Source organism: Opisthocomus hoazin, chromosome 9 (assembly GCF_030867145.1).
Source record: "Opisthocomus hoazin isolate bOpiHoa1 chromosome 9, bOpiHoa1.hap1, whole genome shotgun sequence".
Classification (NCBI taxonomy): Eukaryota; Metazoa; Chordata; class Aves; order Opisthocomiformes; family Opisthocomidae; genus Opisthocomus; species Opisthocomus hoazin.
The window spans coordinates 42,856,838-42,876,026 of record NC_134422.1 but is presented as its reverse complement, the minus strand read 5'-3'; positions in this window follow the sequence as shown (position 1 = coordinate 42,876,026).

Genomic DNA, 19,189 nt, shown 5'->3' with positions numbered 1-19,189 from the left:
AAAAAGGATGCATTATTGCAGAGTAGTAAAAAAAATAAAAATCACCGTTCGAGATATTAATCACACTGAATCTCATGAGTTTCTGGCAGACAATAAACGGGTGATAGATTGATCTCTAAAATCACATGCATATTATGAGCACAATCCTCACTCTAATGCAGGGTCGTAGAATTTTACAGTCTCATAAGCTTGCAAGGTTTCACCTGGAACATCAAAACAATTGCTCAAAGCGCAATAAATTCTACAGCTAGCCATCTGCTTACCCTCCTGACCTTTCAAATCTTATAAAAACCCAAGCTCGTAATTTTTCACTTTATGCATTTCAACTTTTTTTTTTTTTAAATACAGTATATTCAGAAGGTTACTTCATCTTTTCCATGTGATAAAAACAGATCCATTTCATCCAATAATATTTTGTGGAAATAGACTTTTGTTCCTGAAAGGACTCCGAGTGCTGTCACTAGAGCCAACGGGGTTGCGGGGCATTGCCAGTTGTTTTATCTGGTGGGAAACATTTACGTTGAGTCATGCCCTTCTTGTACGGTTTCACCTATCAGTCCCTATTGGAAATTACAGCCAGCAACCGCTTTGGAAGGGGGTTAGGGAGCACCAGGGTCTGTTTCCCAGTTAATCTCTGGTGGTGCGAGTCACTCTGCTCTGGGTTTCAGAAAGTCATAAAGGTTAAGGTTTCCTGTTCCTCAGCAGTGAGCTATTGTATGTTCCCCTGACATCAACTTTTCACAGAATCACAGAATGGTAGGGGTTGGAAGGGACCTCTGTGGGTCACCCAGCCCAACCCCTCTGCCCAAGCAGGGTCACCTACAGCAGGCTGTAGAGGACCTTGTCCAGGCAGGTCTTGAATATCTCCAGAGAAGGAGACTCCACAGCCTCCCTGGGCAGCCTGGGCCAGGGCTCCATCACCCTCAGAGGGAAGAAGTTCTTCCTCATGTTCAGCTGGAACTTCCTCTGCTTCAGTTTGTGCCCTTTGCCCCTTGTCCTGTCGCTGGGCACCACTGGAAAGAGTCTGGTCCCGTCCTCCTGACACCCACCCTGCAGATATTTAGAGGCATTTCTAAGGTCCCCTCTCAGCCTTCTCTTCTCCAGGCTGAACAAGCCCAGCTCCCTCAGCCTCTCCTTGTAGGAGAGATGCTCCAGTCCCCTCACCATCCTCGTAGCCCTGTGCTGGACTCTCTCCAGTAGCTCTTCTTTCTTTTCCAGTTAGACAATTAGGGATATAAAACCTATCAGTACGTGGTTTTAACACATTGTATTATGCACCACTACTTTTATACAGCCAAAAACCTGCACAGTATGCATCAGGTTTCTGAAGTGACAAGTTAGTAAGTAAACTACTGCAAAGATGCTCCCTTGGCCTCACAGACACGAACAGGAATGAAAAGCTACAAGAAAACATATACAAAATAAACCTAAAAATTATATATGCAAAGAAAATAAATTAGGGCTTACACATAATCCAAGCTGAAGCAAACACAGCTCGGAGACATCAGCAGATAGGAAGAAAACAAGAGAAAACCAAAAGGACACCTCAGAACCAAGAAGCAAAAGCCAAAGGAGAGCCAGGGCTGCGGACCGCTGCTCTCTGCGTGAAGCGCACCAGAGGACAGCACCCTGCTGGGGTGAGGCGGATCGGCTCTCCGACGATTTCACCGGAGGGGGAAATAATATTCCATACCATGTTCCTCCAACATCTCTCGTGAGCTTGGGGAAGGACTGTGCTCTCTCTGTGACACAGAAGAGGGCCCTGCGGTCCCTCACGTTGTAGCAGTCAAAGCACCAGTTGAGGTGGACTCAGAGGATACGACTTTAATTCTTTCTCTGAACATGATCCTCTCACTTCTTTTAGGGAGTGGGTTTTTCCCCCTAAACCAGAGATAATGACTGCATGCTTTTCATAGGAGTATCAGAAAGCCACCAGTGAATACATAAATACAAGCAGGATGAAAAGTCTTAGTTGTTATTCACTCAAAAATAGGTTTGACAGTTCTTTCATCAACAAAAGATTTTACATTTATCCCCACCGTCAAATAACTAAAAAACCCCAACATATAATGTCCACATCCAATCCTAAAACTGCTTTGATTTTCGAAACCACAAAAAAAATTTCTGAGATTAATATTACCAGTTCTCCCCTGCCCCAAATCCATTTGGAGTCACGTTATTTTCTCCAGTTTCCTGATAAGATGAAATCTATGCAGTCTGTCCATATGGCTGCTTTCCTTCATAACCCTTGGACTTCTTGGTCGCTTTTTAAAAGGCACAACTTTCAGAGGTGTGAAACTGCTGCAAACATAAGGAAAACAGCTGACTACTGAAGAGAGATTCGAATTATTGCCTCAGCCGAGGGAAAGATCTTCTCCCACTCCCAGCGATAACAGCCAAACCAGCACACGTGCCCCGAGCGAGCTGCAGCAATTTGTCCAGCCCAATAAACCGGGGATGCTAGAGGGAGACAGACTTGCTGCAAGAGGGAGATTGCCAAGAAATAATGAGAGAACTGGAGGAAACTGGTCTTAACGGGCAGTAGGAAGCAACTAGGGGACACAAGGCACAAATCCATGGGAAGAAGGATTTTTAAAACCAGGTTCTGCACACAAAACAGTGTTTCTTTAAAAAAAAGTAACTAGAGTACACTACACTAGTCCATCTCTTTATGAGCTCTCCTTGAAAATACTGTGAAATAAAAAGTGTGAGGCATAATGTTTCAAAGAAACACCAGGAGCATAACCTGCCTCTGCACCACACGTCAACGCGCAGGAAGGACTGAGTGAGATCTGCTCGTGGGAACCACGTAGTCAGAATCGGTATCCGGAGAAAGAGCTCTCATCGAATTAGAATACTTGACATATTCAGTGAATTAAGGTAGCCTGCTGTTCAGCCTGACAGCAAAAAATATCTTTGCCAACAAATCCATCAGGTGCACTACGTTAGCAAAGCACTAACCCCTCCGTAAGAATGTGTGTGTGATTCCAGGAGCTCACCCAGTACGGGAGAGGATTGGCACTGGCAGCCGTAGGGAAGAGCATCTGAAGGGAACCACTCGGAATACTTCAGAAGTAGAAACAGCAGGCTAAATTAATATCATTTCCCATTCTCGTTACAGGCAGTGAGACAGAAGACGAACTGGTGTAGTGCTGTTTCTCCCCTTGTTAGAGTCACTGTCACAAGGCTGCGGTAGCCGGCTTCAGGTTATGCTGGTCTCAGTGGAACGTGCTGTCAGTTCTCACAGCTTTTTAATTCCTCTTATTATTTTAGCTAGGAATCTCACTCCTGCCTCCCAGTAAATGTGGTCAGAGACAGTATTATTCACATTTCTTCTGCCACCTGGCCCATCAGCACCACCGAGATGACTGCCAAGCAGCTCAGTGTGCCCCGCACAAGGCTCACGCGCACGCACTACCCGAAGGGGCATCGTGCTCCACCTGCCCCACTCTTTACCCCCTACTCTTCTGCAGCTGGAGCTGCGTTAGTTAGCAGGACCTGGGATGTGGCCTTTGCTCTAATGTTACCATTCTAAAACCAGCATTATTTGCCCCAGCCCAAAACTGAGCTATTCTGAAGGTTATTTTTTTTTCTTGGCTTAAACCTGAAGCATGGGCACAGAGTCCTTTCCTGTGTTTGTTTTCCATGTAAAACAGTCAGCCAGGGCGAAGTTATGCAGAAGCTCCATTCTCATCAGTATGGTTGGACTTCATGATTTTAGAGATCTTTTCCAGCCTTAATGATTCTGTGATCTTTGGGGTAAAATTGTGACGTGGAAGGAAAAAAGCGTGACCAAGCCTAGCCTGTAACCCACACTTCAACACGCACAGCTGCTCACATCCCGGACGGAGGAGCCTATGGTGGCCTGGCTGGCTGAAAATCAGTTCAGCGAGTAGTTCCTACAGGGTACAGACAAATACTGTGCACTGCAATTTCATTTTTCCATAGTTTCAATTTGCTTCTCTCCAGAACATTCATAGGAACAGACCAGACACTTCTTGGCTTCCTACAGCTGCCAGCTGTTTTCCAGTAGAACTTACTCAGGGCAGAGGACAGAAAGAAGCACTTTTCTAACCTCTCCTATTAGCAAAATGCAAAAAGCTCCTCCTGGGAGAGATCCAGCACGGGGAGAAGGGGAGAAGCCCTACGGAGCAGCACAGGAAAGAAACAGCATTAGGGAGGAAGAATCTTTCTTCAAGGAGAACCCAGAGTAGGGGCCATGTCTTTTCATCCTGTCCTTTCGGGTCATACAGCCCTCAGTAAGAAAAAGCGGGGGTTGGGAAGGGGCAGGTCGTTCTGGAAATTAATAAGCATCTCCAACATCAGCAGCAGTTGCCATAGCAAGTATAACATCATAAGTAGCATGCAGGTCACTGTGTTCTTTTGATCCGATCATTACCGACAACAATTTCATCTAGTAATTCTGAAAGACATGGGAAATGGTGTTCTTCAAGATATACCATTAAAAATTTAGCAAGGAGGGTTTTGAAACCAAGATAAATGGATACTAATGGTGCAGTAATTAAGTAAATCAGAGACGATGAGAGCTAAAGAGAAAATGACATGCTTACATGGGTAGAAAAGGAAACAAATTTCAAATTATGATCACTCACAATTTTGATCATTCCACTTTTCATCTGCTCACCTGGGGCGAATGGGTAGCGGTTGAAATTTATTTAATGGCATGATGAGGTTTCATCTCTTCCTTCACAGTAGATGCGAGTCTGAGATTATTTCTAATAAAGAACCACCTTTATCCAGGATGCTAAACAGACAGATTGGAGGTTCCATTAGCTTTCTAATGGGAAAAGTCCTGCACCACAACCAACCTGACTCTGCCTAATCGAGGTCGTGGTTTGGACAGTGACAGAACGGATTGCTGCGCAGAACAGTGCTCTCACCGACACCGTGCCCACCAGCACCGCAGCCTACAGCAGAAGAAGCTTGGTTAAACACGAGAATACACTCGGTCTTTGATGGGCTCTGGCACAGTTTCCTTCAATACACCTCCCTCACAGGCACGGTCCCTTTCTGTCCAAGGGGACAAACCACACTCTTCTGCAGATACATTAAGAAAGAAACATGAACGCATAGAAAAAGCATGGATCTTGCAACTTGTAGGCCCAAAATCGGCCTGAGAAAGGAGCTCAGAATTGCCCATGTGTTAAGTTCATCCTTGCATTTAAGATCTGTGTGTGCTGGCCAACACCCTGCAAAAACTATTCTCATACGATCTCTCCACAGTAAAATAACCCAAATCTCCTTATCCCCTTTTCTCTTCATAGCAAAGACCAAATCCACTATGAGAGGGACGCAGTTTTTATTTGACTTCATAGTGAATGAGACAGATCTGATCCTACAGCCTCGTCGGTCTTCAAGGCATAGCACTTCATTCTTCCTGCACCAAAACACCAAGTATGATCCTCAAACAGCTCAGGACATGAGAATATTGACCAGCAAGGTGACATGCTCACACAGGTTTTCGAATTTCATTCAAAGTTTCATTTCACAGTTTATGAAAGGATTATTAAAAAAAAATTAGAGCATGGTTAGGGTAGGTTGCTGTACTAAATTAGCCAACACAATACTGAAAAGTTTGCGTTTGCAGACTTAACAATAGACAAGTACAGAGGAACGGGACAACAGTATTAGTACTCATGGAATATCTTTATATCATCTGCACTGACATTCACCCCGAAGGCCAGCAGCAAACTGGCTTTACCTACCAAGTCCTTCATCTGTAATCTGTTTGAGTGCACAAAGAGAGAGCTTGCGCTATCTGCTTCTCCTTCTCCATTAACATTTCAAATGCTGCTTGTTCGCTAAGAAAAGAAATGTCAAAACCCAGAGAGCTCTCCAATCCAAAGTCACGGCAACGACACTAGCCAAGTTCAGAAAAGATCAAGAGGTGTCAATAGCTCCAGAAGGGCATAATTATGAGAGAAAATGGGGTATTGCTGTTTCCGTGCCAAAACACTACACACTACTTGCTCACGTCTGCGCCAACGCATGTAGAAACTCAGTTCTTCCAAAAAAACCATGCCAGTACTCCCTCGGAGAAGTGAAAAAGCGAAAGAAGTTTCAGGATGGGGAAAAGCTTTCACTTTTTGGGATATCCATCCTGTCTGGGCTATTTCTTGTACACCCAGAGGGCAATTCAAACAACTAGGAAAGAAATGCCATAGCAGACTCTGTGCCTTTCTTTGCTGGATATTCTCTTTCACATCTTTTCTTGCCTTTGGGCCTCCTTTTCTCCTCATTCTTTCCCATGTTCATTCTCATCTGACTTAAAATTTAAAATGTAGAGGCTGGGGAAATTTTTCAGCTTGCTGAAGTGAAAAGCCTGAATCTTGACAGCAAGATCCTCAGATGATGTAAAAGTACTAGAGCTGTAAATCAGGAACCTCCGATGATGTTCCACGGGCAGCCTCCACGCTCCCACCGCCTTCCGTTTGCCTACGCTGCGTTTGGGGTTGGTCGGCTGCTTTGGGTTTGGGTTTTTTTGGGGGGTGGGAAGTGGGCTGGCAGGTTTGGGGTTGCTTTTTTTGGAAACCTGTGCTGTTCTAATGCAGCTAATTACTGAAGCAGTTACAGCAGATGAAGTATATATGGTAAGAGATGCTTACGGATAGACAAGTGCTATCACGTTATCTCGCTTTTTAAAAATCTGCTCACAGGATACAGACCTGTGGCAAAACAATTATCAGAGTATCTCAGTATTTAATAATACATTCAATTCAAGATGTATGTTGCCTCCGGAATACATACGTATGTGTAAGCAAATAGTAGCACTTTTTCCCTTTCTGTTTACAAATATTTAAGCTAGAGAGCTAATATCCTAAGGGTACGGTTGGCAAGTGTCTATCCAAGGCAGTACGGCAGGAGCTTCTGATTTGGGAAAGAGCTGTAAATAAGAACAAAAGACTTCTGTTCTGCTGGAATTCTTGGGTCTGTCGGTCTTCACTCAAAGTCTATGAAACACCCCACACTTTCTGTAGCTGCCATGATAGTCTAGCCAGACCCAAGAACAGAAAAGCAGCAATGAGCACCGTGAATTAGTGTATGACAAGTAACACCTGACCTTCAGACCAGAGATTTCACTACCTACAAGTCACAGCACAGCAAGAAAAACCTTGCTCTTCACGACTCACATGATGACATCATCTTCAGCAACCACCTGCAATTAATTTTTCTTCTCAAAGGAATATTTTTATTTGTCATCGACTACTTTCTTCCAGTTATTCATTTTCTTTTAACTTCAGAAGACATTTCTACTAATCATAGTCACTCACTCCAAGAGAAAATAAATTCAGTTACAACATTTGTTCCTATTTCTCATTACGCCAAGTTTTATAATTGCCACAGTGCTCTCCCTGCTCACCATCAATTATTCTACCACACTATTTTTTCCTCAGTGCTTAACATCTCCAGTCAATAAATTTAAACAGTTGTAGATGGCCTCTAATTCCCCAGTCCACGCCTGGCTTTCCTTTGCCAGCGTCAGTGTGTTCTGTCTAAACCTCCCTGCTCCTCCTCCTGTTGCCTTTAGGCAAGAGAAGCCGTGGGTGCCAGAAAGACCCTGTTGCCCAGTTGCTCTTTACAGCCAGCCTGCTCCGGCAGGCATCACATCCTTCCTAAACTCTGCTCCCAGTCCTTTAGGGAAGGTTCTCCCTCCCAGGTGTGCGGTTACAGCTGTTTCACTCGGTCCCCTCCCATGCAGCGCAGGAGCCCTTGCTGTCGGTAGCTGTGTCCTACAGACCAGCGTCACTGGCTGCTAAGGTCCTTATCTTCCACCTAAAACACGTGCTTTGCCACTGGAGTTCCACGTGATGACACCCAGCACATTCTCATCATTTTCTACCACCAGTTGATTACAAATCCCCAGCCAAATATCTTAAAAACACAACACGCTAAAGGTCATGGTTACTCACGTTTGGTCAGGTTTAATTAGCGAGACCTATTTGTACCACCCTGAGTGCTTTCTCTGCTTGTCACCCTTCTCTGCAACAGGTTCTTTGCACTTCAGCGACAGCTTGGGTTCTCCTGACACGCCTGAGGATCTGAGCAGTAAGCTTTCATAACGTGTTGCTGGATATATAAATTACATCCTTGATTTCTGTTTCTCTAGAAGACCACTTTTGGTTTATACATGAATGCTTCAGAAACAATTTGATTTCTACTTTGCATTCACCATCAGGTTAATTATTACCCAAACACTTACATCCTTTGTGTTGCTCTAGAGAACAGGAATGAATACACCATCTCTTCTCACTTCGAATCACACACAGGCCACTTTGGAGAGCATTACGTTACACGACCTCTGATTCAGCGTTCTTCTCCCGTGGAGGCAGATTCGGTGGGGGAAACGGAAGGCAGGACTGAAATGCAGACCCACAGGCGCGTGGAAAGGGCTCGCGGGGCTCGCAGACCACGCGGGCGTTCAGAGCACCGATGTACCTATGAACATGGGTGCGATAAGGGACTTGTAGACTCTTGGAGTCTCTAAAAAAAAAAGTAGAATGGAATATTTCTTTGGGGTGGGCAGTCAGAAATAAAACTACCCCACAGCTTTACTAGCAGGTGCTGCTGTGAGCTCTTTCTGCAGCCCAGAAATGCCACTTTTTCCCCCAGAACAACCCACTGTAACTGCCTGTTCATTGTAGCTGGAAGAAAATTTTGAGCACATCTCTGCAGCTGCGTGATCAAGTTCCAGGTTCTGTTACATGCTCTCGCTTTCAACTGTCCTTAACTGTTTCTGGCAGATTTCTTTCTGGCTGAATATTGCATGTTTTTGTTTTGTTTAGAGGTGAGTCTTATGCCAAAATTCAGCAGAGCCACTGCAGCCATACATGAGTCCCGCAAAGCCATTTCCCCATCGGGTTGCTCCTAGAAATTGTGTACGAGAGAAACTGAGGCAAGGCGAGTTTGGCGTCAACATGAGTTGAAGCTGAAGTCCTATCTCAACAATGTCAAGTCCTGATCTTTGAGTTCAAGAAAATATATCATTACTTTGCTAATTATTTCTCTTTCTCGCCTTCTGTATTTAAACTTTCAAATAACAGCGCTACATTTGGCTCGGGAGTAGACGATGGTAGGTTGAAACCACAAGGAATTTTCAAATCAAAGAAAGCAAGAAGTTTAGATTCTCACAAAAGGAGAATCTCTCTGGGCTACAAAGATGCCCTCGCAAAGGATTGCAGGAAAGCTTGGAGTCTTTGTCCAGAATATTTTAAGGGACTGTATCAGCAGAGCTTAAACTGGCATTACTAATATTGTGTATGTATTTACATGTGTTACAGCGCTGACTTTGCTTCCACACTCCTAGCACACCCTTCCCTTTCACCCTCAGACAGATACGACTTGGAACAGAGCTGTGTGTTGTCTTCTTGTGCTTCCCAGTTCCCACAGAAAATCCCCAAGGTGAAGGATGGGGTTTTTTTAAGCTTCTCTGGGACCATACGGTGCGGGAAGCCTTCTCAGTCACTTAATGAGGGTGTTATTTAATTAGAGTTTATCACTTCTTGCTACCAGGACACCGAGAGACTTCTTAAGGAGAAAAAAACCCCACAAAACCAAGGGAGTGGCGATGGATTGTTCTGAACATTCCATGTCCCAGATGTACCCACTGAAACGGCCAGCTTCTCCAGAGCACGCCTGAAGACTGTGAGGACGGGCGGTAACAGGTTCTCACTATCCAGGGAATGGGGAAAAGAAATCTCACCAGCAGAAAAACCTCTCTTCAAGTACAAATGGCCCAATTTGTTCCTCCCCAGTAGCTGCAGCAACTTGGTGGAGCTTTGCAAATGTATGTCATTGCTGCTACGAATTGGTTACTCTAAATGGATCCTCACTTTTCTTAGCACGAGGCACGGCAAATTGCCCGTGAGTAATTCTGGGTCAGGTATGCCAATTTTTGGTTTAAAGTTGCAATTATTTTTCCCAGTTTCCACTTACTCTGACACAGCCTCTGCTCAGTCTAAAGGGAGTCAGCGTACAGAATAATTCGCATTGGAAGGAATGCGATACAGCACTCGGAGGATAAACATTTTGGATGAGGTTCCTTACGGTTTGATTCTCTGCTAATACTTTTACTGCGGTTCTCCGGACCCTCTGCTTCTGCATTTTGCAGAACCTGGGCAGCCTTTCAATCATCTGACCTTTCAGTAAGCCATGTTTTCTCCAGATGCTAAAATTGAATATAATTTCACTTTATTCAGTATTAATAAACTGTAAACAACATCATTGCCTCCTCTTGGCAAAGTGCCTGAATTAAATAGGTCTCTTAATGTATCTTCTATCTGTATCACAGAGCTATTTAAAAGCAATATGCCAAGGCTACTGATGATAAAAAGACCCTTTTCCATTCATTTGTTTGTTTTTAAGCTCCATATATTCCCAGTGAATATTTTCCTCAGCATAAGCAGCTTCCAATACGAGTCTTTATTTACAATGCCTAAATTACTATCTAGCTTTACAAAGAAACTACTATTTTTCCAAGCAAGATTGTCAACTCTTTCTTTAGATGCTAAAAATCCAGGATAAATATTTATGAAGGCAGTGCTTATCTCCACATTCTAGCGAAAAATACCCAGTGGACAACAGATGCAACACATGTTTTGCTCCATACTGCTTCTACAGGTCTGATCACTTTTGGAAGGGATCAATTATTATTTATATAGCTGCCCCAGGAGAATGTTTGGTTGTCGTTTTTTAACTGAACAGATGTTGGCTAGAAAACTTCGAAGAAATTTGTATCAAGCCTTTTTATTAAGTTAACGTTCACCGTAAAAACAGACAGCGGTAGTCAGTAACTACTCTTATTATTTTACAGACAGACCACCTCTAATCAATGATTAAGTTCATGTATTACGGCTCTGTGACCAGCAGATAGATTGGAATACAGTCAAACCCTGAATCTAACATCTTGTGGATATTTTAACCTCAACTCTGAGCTTTCCATTGCCAGCATCTCCTGTCTGAACTAAGTAGCCACCACTACCTCTATATAAAAACGTCATTAAATTTACACTAAGAACAAAAATTCTCAGAATTTAAAAAATAAATCCCAAAGAATCCTACTCGGCTATACTGAAAGTATTATGCTATATCATAATTGTTTAAAACCATTACGGCTACATGTATTTATGCAGAGTCTAAACCAAAGGATCTCCAAGTCACTAAGAATCCGTACCAAGATACCATGTCATGGGTCGGTGCTTGGGGACCTATTCGCTTTTCCTGCTATGCTGAAGTTTGCCACTGCTATGTCAAAGGATGAGCTGGAATAACAAACCAGAGAGATTCAGTTCTGAAGCACAGACAAGTCTCTTCTCCCACTCAACAGAATTATCTCAGGAGTGAATTTTCTGTTATATATTTAAGAGATACTGTGAGGAAAATTGCCAAGCTTGTATCTTGCTGCATCAGGGACGAAGTACAAACCACAAAAACCAAGACTTAGTACCAATAACCAGAAAATATTTTGTCTGAAGAATATAACAGGCGTCTCCTTCACCATTTTAAGTGGCTCTACCAAAAAACCCAACCACACACCTATCTGGAGTCCAACAACGCAAACCCTGGAGAACAAAAGCAGCTTTTCAGCTCTCCTGTGTCAGCAGAGGGGAAGCCTTTGTGAAACTCTGGGAGCACTGCACTGCTCGAAAGCTGAGCTTCAGCGGCTGCTGTGAGCTTTGGGCTTCCAGACGCCGACTTGGGAGGACGCGCGGCTGGCCGTACGGCACGTGGAGTACGCTGAAGATCGCCGGGGTTCTTCTCGCAGTGCGCTCACGTTGTCACGTAATGAAATACTTATTTGCATCTTCCCCCAATAAAATTCCATATAAATATAGGTGCTGATACCACAGCATTATTTACGGGTAACAGCTGTCATCTTTCCCAGCTGTTTCCTTGTTGCCTGCTATAGCATATGTTAATTTAAACTTTCACCAAATGTCATGGATTGTTTGCGGTGCTCCAGCTGCAGCTTGGCAAATTCCTGCTGCAGGTTTGGGTTGGCTCTGGAAGCGATTGCACAGACAGCCCATAACAACATAAACAAGCCTTGTGCGGCTGCTGAGCTGCTCCTTAACTCGGCCAAGTGAACGTTTGCTGCAAGAAGCAAAAAATGGATAAGTAGCAGCTCACTTTTCTTCATTTTTCTGAGGTATTTTTGGATGTTGCTAGCAGAGAAACTGCAGGGGACACTGGAGTCAAAGAAATGTTTAAGGAAAAAACGCATCACACGGAACATGCATTTTGTTATTTCCTCGATGATCATATATCAAAGTTAGAGCTACGTTCCTAGGTAGATCATATTCCAAACAGGATCTCAGGTGAGGTCCTCACTTTGCAAAGGCAACCACAACAATCCTAATTGACTCACCATAGCAGCACTGGGGCGACAAGCTTTACAATCGATAAGAGGTTGCCATGCAAGATGAAGAGAAAAAACAGTACAAACCGAATATCACAGTCTGTGCACAACTGTCAATGCACTCCGTGGCACAGCAGGAAAAAAGTACCCAGCAATGAACAGCCTAAATTAGAAAACTGAAGGTGGAGAAGAAAAACAGCGAGTAGGATTGACAGGACTCGCCAGGCACGGTGGGTTTGTTTCTCATGGGAAACTTTCGATCGGAATAAATACCACGGATGCGCCGAAGACAAGGGCTGAGACGCAGGGGAGGCTCCGATTCCTCCCGCGGCAGCTCGTGCCATCTCCGCTCCGCTGCCGCTTCCGCAGTGGGACACCGGCATTTCTTTGAAACCCGCCAACAGGGAAAAACACCTCCTGCTTTCTTTTTCCCCCCCTACGTGGCCAACAGTTTTCAGAGATGATATTTAAATTAAGCTAAAGGTCAGCCCTGGCAGACAGCACCGCTTCTACCTGCTTTTCAGAGCAGAGCAAGGATCAATAGACGGAAATGGAACTTGCACTCGTGTAAGCGTACAAACGGTAAGATGATGCCAGCAAGCACAATACAAGTATTGATCAATTTAAATATGTAAGGAAACGGGAAAGGAGAGAACACCATCTGTGGCGACAAACTGACAAAGAGGCTGGAAGCAAATAAAATGGATGGAGAGATGGGAAATCAGTCTTTTTTTTCTTATTTATTTTTCCCTAAATTCACTTTATGTTACCTCTCCGCCTTTTCATCCTGCTTTCAAATCACGTTCGAAACTTAATCGCAGAAAAATTTCTCAATACAGTGGAATGTAACATTTTAGCAAATAATTTAATGTTTTAGATTATGATGTAGAGGCTCCAAGGAAGTACAGGATAGCAGAGAAACAAAATTCCTATATTCCTAATTATACTTGCATCAAGCGACTTTCTGCAACAGATGAGAAATTTGAAGATCAAGTTTGTTTTCCGTTGGTATAAATTATGTGCCACCTTGTACGGAAACGTGCTGTGCTACAATTTGCCACAGCCTGGCATTACCCATTTAACCAACACCTGTAGAAAACAAACAAACAAAAAAAGACAAGACAGCTGCTATAGGCATAAGAGGCTTCCATTTCAATTTCGGCAAAATGATGCCCTTCCATAGGCCACAGGCCTCCAAGTGTCCCCTGTGTAGGTGGCTTTGTATCAGGATGGAGCGACAGAAATCCGCCTGTGGGACCAGCTGTGAGAAGCAGCATGGGCCTGTGTGATGCCCACAGACCAAGCGTTCCCAGCTCCCTCACTCCAGCTGAGGACATTCCTCCACTCACTAGAATATTCTATGGCATTTTATCTTATATTCAGTAAGGATGCTCACCCCGAATAATTCAACGTTGACCAACCAAGAGCTGGTCAGCATCTTTCCATGGGGTTATAGACCTCTCCAACCAGAGCAGCTCCACAAAGGCTGCTGAGCCGCGGTAAAGCGAACCCCTTCCCTTTGGCACCGTGCGCAGAGACCGGAGTGCTTAATCCTCCCGTTTCAGTGGCACTCCTCTGCCAAAAGCTGCTGACTTGCAGAAGGCGTCTCGCTTGTTGATATTCTGCCAACTGACACAAAAATTAAATTTCACCCAGTTGAATCAGCCTCGTTTAGTCAAGGGCTATTTAACAATTTTTTTTTGAAAAAGTTCGATTTCACCACCGCAGTTAAACGCAACAACTTATCTCTGATAGAGTTACCATACCCTCAATATTGACTTAATCCCCGAGCACAAAGATTAAGGAATGGATATTACTGAACAGCAATTCCACAAAACGATGGTGCAGGAAACTCGCTACCAAATTCCTTTTTTTGTTGTTTTGAAACCTTCCATCCTGAAGGCTAAGTCGGCTCTAATGTCATCTTAACCTTCCCTGAGGAGCTTTAGATCTCAGATGATCTGTTTCTTTCAAAAACAAGCAGTTTTGCACTGTGGTGCACGCAGAATCTTGTGATTTTGCATGCTCAGATTCCTTTCTGCAAGCACAACCCACAATTTGCTTGAAAACCTGAAGAGCTTTTCTGGAAGCTGGCTCTCAGACTACAGGTAGTGGTGTAAGTAGAAAGAACCCAAAAGACTGGATCAAGCACAGAAGGTACCCAGCTTCACTGTGGCGAAAGGGGATCAAAAATCTGATAGTTGTTCTGAATTTGTCTTCAACACCGGTTTTCAATAGCACAGTGTTGCACGGATTGACGGGAAGTTGCTGCCTATGTGAAGTGATGCTGCCTGGGTGAAGTGATGACGTGTTCCTTAATCGCCTTTTCCATAGAATCACGAACTGCACTTTGAAGTAGAGAGTAAACCTCTGAATTCCCTCCACCTTACCCACTTTCAGGCTGTAACATCTGATTTTTCTACTAGTGAAAGCAGCTGGGGACAAAATTCTAGCAAACTCCTTGTAGCATCTGAAGCCTCCTCTCTTCTAGATATTGAGACTTTCAAGCCAAATATCAAAACCAAGGAGACACACTGCCTCCCATTGCATGTGCATTTGTTTCTGATGCAATATCGAACTTGATAACAATTTCTGTATTCGTATACACAATGTGTATATGAATATAGCATAACTGTATTTTAATAGTAGTTAATCATAGCATCACTGAAAATGAGGTGCAGCATTTGACCTCACTCAAAACTGACTCCTCCCTGTAGATACAGTCAATTTAAACCAAGTCCAAGATGACACCTTACTTGCTCCCACATAAGCATCCCTTAAGGTGTAAAGGCTTCTTTCCAGATCACGCAGGCCCAGTGTTACAGTACCCTTCACCATCTGTGACGAACACCCAATACAACATACAATAAATAAGCCTGAACTAGCCTTTTCATCCTAGGAACCAAGAAGCTGAGTCAGTGCTTTCTTGACCAAGATAGTCTCATTTCTAGTTTCAAAACTACTGTCAAATGCTCTCACCTCTTTGGAGCCATGGCGTCTACAAAAGGAGATGGAGCTCTGGGCAACGCCTCTTCCCAAGCCTCAGCAGCCGACAGCAGTTCTGCTCTGCCGGCAATCCTGCCTGGGTTCAAGGTTTTTTCCCCACTCCTGACAACCTGCCGCACTGGTGTCTCCGGCCAGTTTGGCCAGTCAGCCCTTTTGGCCAGTGGCAGCTAGTCAACCCCACACAAAAGCTTTCACATGTTTTCTTCCGTTTCTAGGGAAGAGACAAGATGGGGCTTTGATGATGCACAAAAAACCGAAAGCAAGGTAAATCCTCACACTGAATACATATTTCCAATCACATGCTCAAATTCTGCAAAGCCCTGCCATTTCCTTGGTAGGCAACAAAAAAATTAACAACCAAACATCCATAAAGGTAAGAAAGAACAGAGACAAACTTTAAAAATGCATATAGATTTCATAACAAGACCACTCACGTATATTATGCAAAATAATTTGAAAAAAAACATTAAAATAGTCATGTTGGCTCAGATCTAAGGATGCTTTCTTTTAAATAAGAGGTACCTAGGAAAGAGTCAAACAAAAGATACTTCCCCTCTTCTAGTATCTGGAGATACTTAACGTGGGCACTTCTGAGCCAAGAGCAGTGGCCTCGCATTGAAGAACCACGTCCACCCCCACCCGACCCCTCGACAGAGGGATGCTTTTCAGGGCCACCACGCCACGTGCCAGAGCGCCCCATTGACACGGCCAACCCCACGCTGAAGAACAGCCTCCTGACTTTGGCTAAGCAAGAATGAGCACCAGTAACCTCACATGGCCAAACAGAGATTCTCATCCGAGTCCATGAATAACGACAAAAGAGGGAATACAACGTTGTTTAGCAAACATGAGAAAACAAATGTAAAAAAAATAAAATGTATCAGGATAACAATCAGCTACCTGAGATAGGCTCATACTAATGGAACCCAAAAGACGTATTTTCTCTCAAAAAATAGATTGAATTAGTAATAAAACACGTGCTAGACAGCCTGCGCTATGCAGCCAACAAGAATTTGGCACAGAACATCTGAGCTGTTCTGTGGCTTTCTGCAGGAAGTATAACTACACCCTCGTAGGGTCCAAGTTGCAATACATTTATTTTTCAGCCTTCCTTATAGGAGCATCTTCTCTACAAGTGAGAAATACTGTCACCTCCAAAAACTCCCTTTACAACTCACCAAAAACAAGGGAAGTTTCAGGACTAATACCTCAGCCCACTTTTCCAGAACACACTTGTGCTGAGTGTATCACTCAACAAGCTCGACAGCTCCTGGAAGCAGCTTCGATTTTTCTTTTTCCTTCCTAAGCGATTTGAGTTCAAATGGCTTCAGCATTTGTGAATCTCATCTAGGAGCCATTAACAATAAACAAGTACCTGTTCTCCAGCCATCCCAATAAAAACCCCTAACCCCACACAAACACAACGGTGACGCACAGGCAGAGTATAAATGCAAAACCACACTGAAAGCGTGCTCTGCTCTCCCTGACGGCCCCAGCTCCTCAAGCCCGTGGTAAGGTGCGCCTTACAAAAACGTATGGGCCGACAGAATCACAGAATCACAGAATAGTAGGGGTTGGAAGGGACCTCTGTGGGTCATCTAGTCCAACCCTCCTGCCCAAGCAGGGTCACCTACAGCAGCCTGCACAGGACCTTGTCCAGGCGGGTCTTGAATATCTCCAGAGAAGGAGACTCCACTACCTCCCTGGGCAGCCTGTTCCAGTGCTCCGTCACCCTCAGAGGGAAGAAGTTCTTCCTCATGTTCAGACGGAACTTCCTGTGCCTCAGTTTGTGCCCATTGCCCCTTGTCCTGTCACTGGGCACCACTGAAAAGAGCTTGGCCCCATCCTCCTGACACCCACCCTTCAGATATTTGTAAGCATGATCCTCCTCTGTGTGTCTCTGCAGGTGGTTTCTCATGTTGGCTGAAAGTCAATCCAGTATTAAACTATAGCTCAAGATTCAATTTTTCCGTACTAAATAACGGCGGTTAAATCAAATGACTGCTCCTTTATAGCTCTCGGGACGTTCCAGTCGCTTTCTCCTTCGAGGACAGCGGCAACCTCTGTTAGCTCAGAAGTCAAAGGCAGGATGGCAGCTGCATCTGGCACCTACAGAGATGTTACACAGGCCAGCAGCGGGGTGACGCAGGTAAATTCGGTTCCGACTGCTGTGTCGGTGTCCACAGGGATAAAGGCAGAAATCATGACCCACGGACTCAGAGAACACCAAACGGCTTAGATCCAGGGAAGGAATGAATGGATAGCATCCCCAAAGGGCAGCAGAAATAAGCGTAAAAGCTGGCCCAAGCTCCAGAGGTAACCCAGTCTTTCACCTAAAGAGAAAGGCCCTCAAAATGCTTCAGCAAATATCCAAATCACAGAGTGGTCGGGGTTGGAAGGGACCTCTGTGGGTCATCTGGTCCAACATCCCTGCCGAAGCAGGGTCACCCAGAGCAGGCTGCACAGGACCTTGTCCAGGTGGGTCTTGAATATCTCCAGAGAAGGAGACTCCACAGCCTCCCTGGGCAGCCTGGGCCAGGGCTCCGTCACCCTCAGAGGGAAGAAGTTCTTCCTCCTGTTCAGCTGGAGCTTCCTCTGCTCCAGTTTGTGCCCATTGCCCCTTGTCCTGTTGCTGGGCACCACTGGAAAGAGTCTGGCCCCATCCTCCTGACACCCACCCTGCAGATATTTAGAGGCATTTCAAAGGTCCCCTCTCAGCCTTTTCTCCAGGCTGAACAAGCCCAGCTCCCTCAGCCTTTCCTCGTAGGAGAGATGACCTAATGCTAACCATAAAATGAAACGTGTTACTAAAACCCAACATGTAGCTTCTTTTGAGGTTTCCCAGAGTAAATCTCCTCCTGTTGTTCCCACCAGCGCCCTGAGCAAGGTATAAGGGGTTAAATGCTGAAGCAATGATTCATATTCCTGTATAATTAATTCCTCTAAACACTGAGCTTGGTTACTTCTGAAGTGCTGTCCCTAGTTTAGCAGCACATTATGACTATTTATTTCAGTGTGCTTTTGTGTTTTTTCCTTTTAACACTCTGTAAAACAGAGGTTTTGAGGATGAATTATTTAGCACTCTGTAGAAAATGCGCTTTAAAATCTTCTACTTGGGGACACTGAATGCATTTATTATCCTGGAAAAATTCAGATCCAGCATCTGTTGTCCTGTGTGTTTTACTGTCTAATGATGAGAGCGCCTGTGGGATTTGTTTACAGCAGGGCTTTCCGGATTTTTTTATTGTTGTTTATTTCTCTTAGAAAGAGAATAGGAACTTGGAAAACATATTAATATTTGAATGGAACAACTTAGGAGTTTCTGACAACTTACTGATTAATTCAGGTGGTTTCCAAAGCGCCCTCCTTAAGAGAACTGTGGTATCACGAAACGAAAATTAAGGAAATGAGGAAAAAAGATGTCTTATTTTTGTTTCCCCTAGCTGGCTACAGTCTTCTTTTGTATAGATTGACTGTTTCGGGACAGGAGTCCTGGCCCACTTCCTGAAGCATCTTCTCTCTCTAGTTCTTCTCCACGAAAACATAGTAAAGACCACATCCACAGAAGCAATAGGTAGAGGTTACACTTCACAGGAATAAAACGCTAATTTCATGAATGAATGCAGCATATGCAAAGGAGAAAACCAAAGAATTTTCCTTGGGCCCCATCCTCTAACCCCCAGAGGTATCAGCATTTCTCTAGAGAGCAGATGGCTTGGCATGACAGAAAAAACCTGCTCTCAGCAGGTCTATAGTCCAGGACCAAGCTGCTGCAGTTGCATCAGAAATGAGCTTATCTGCCCACAT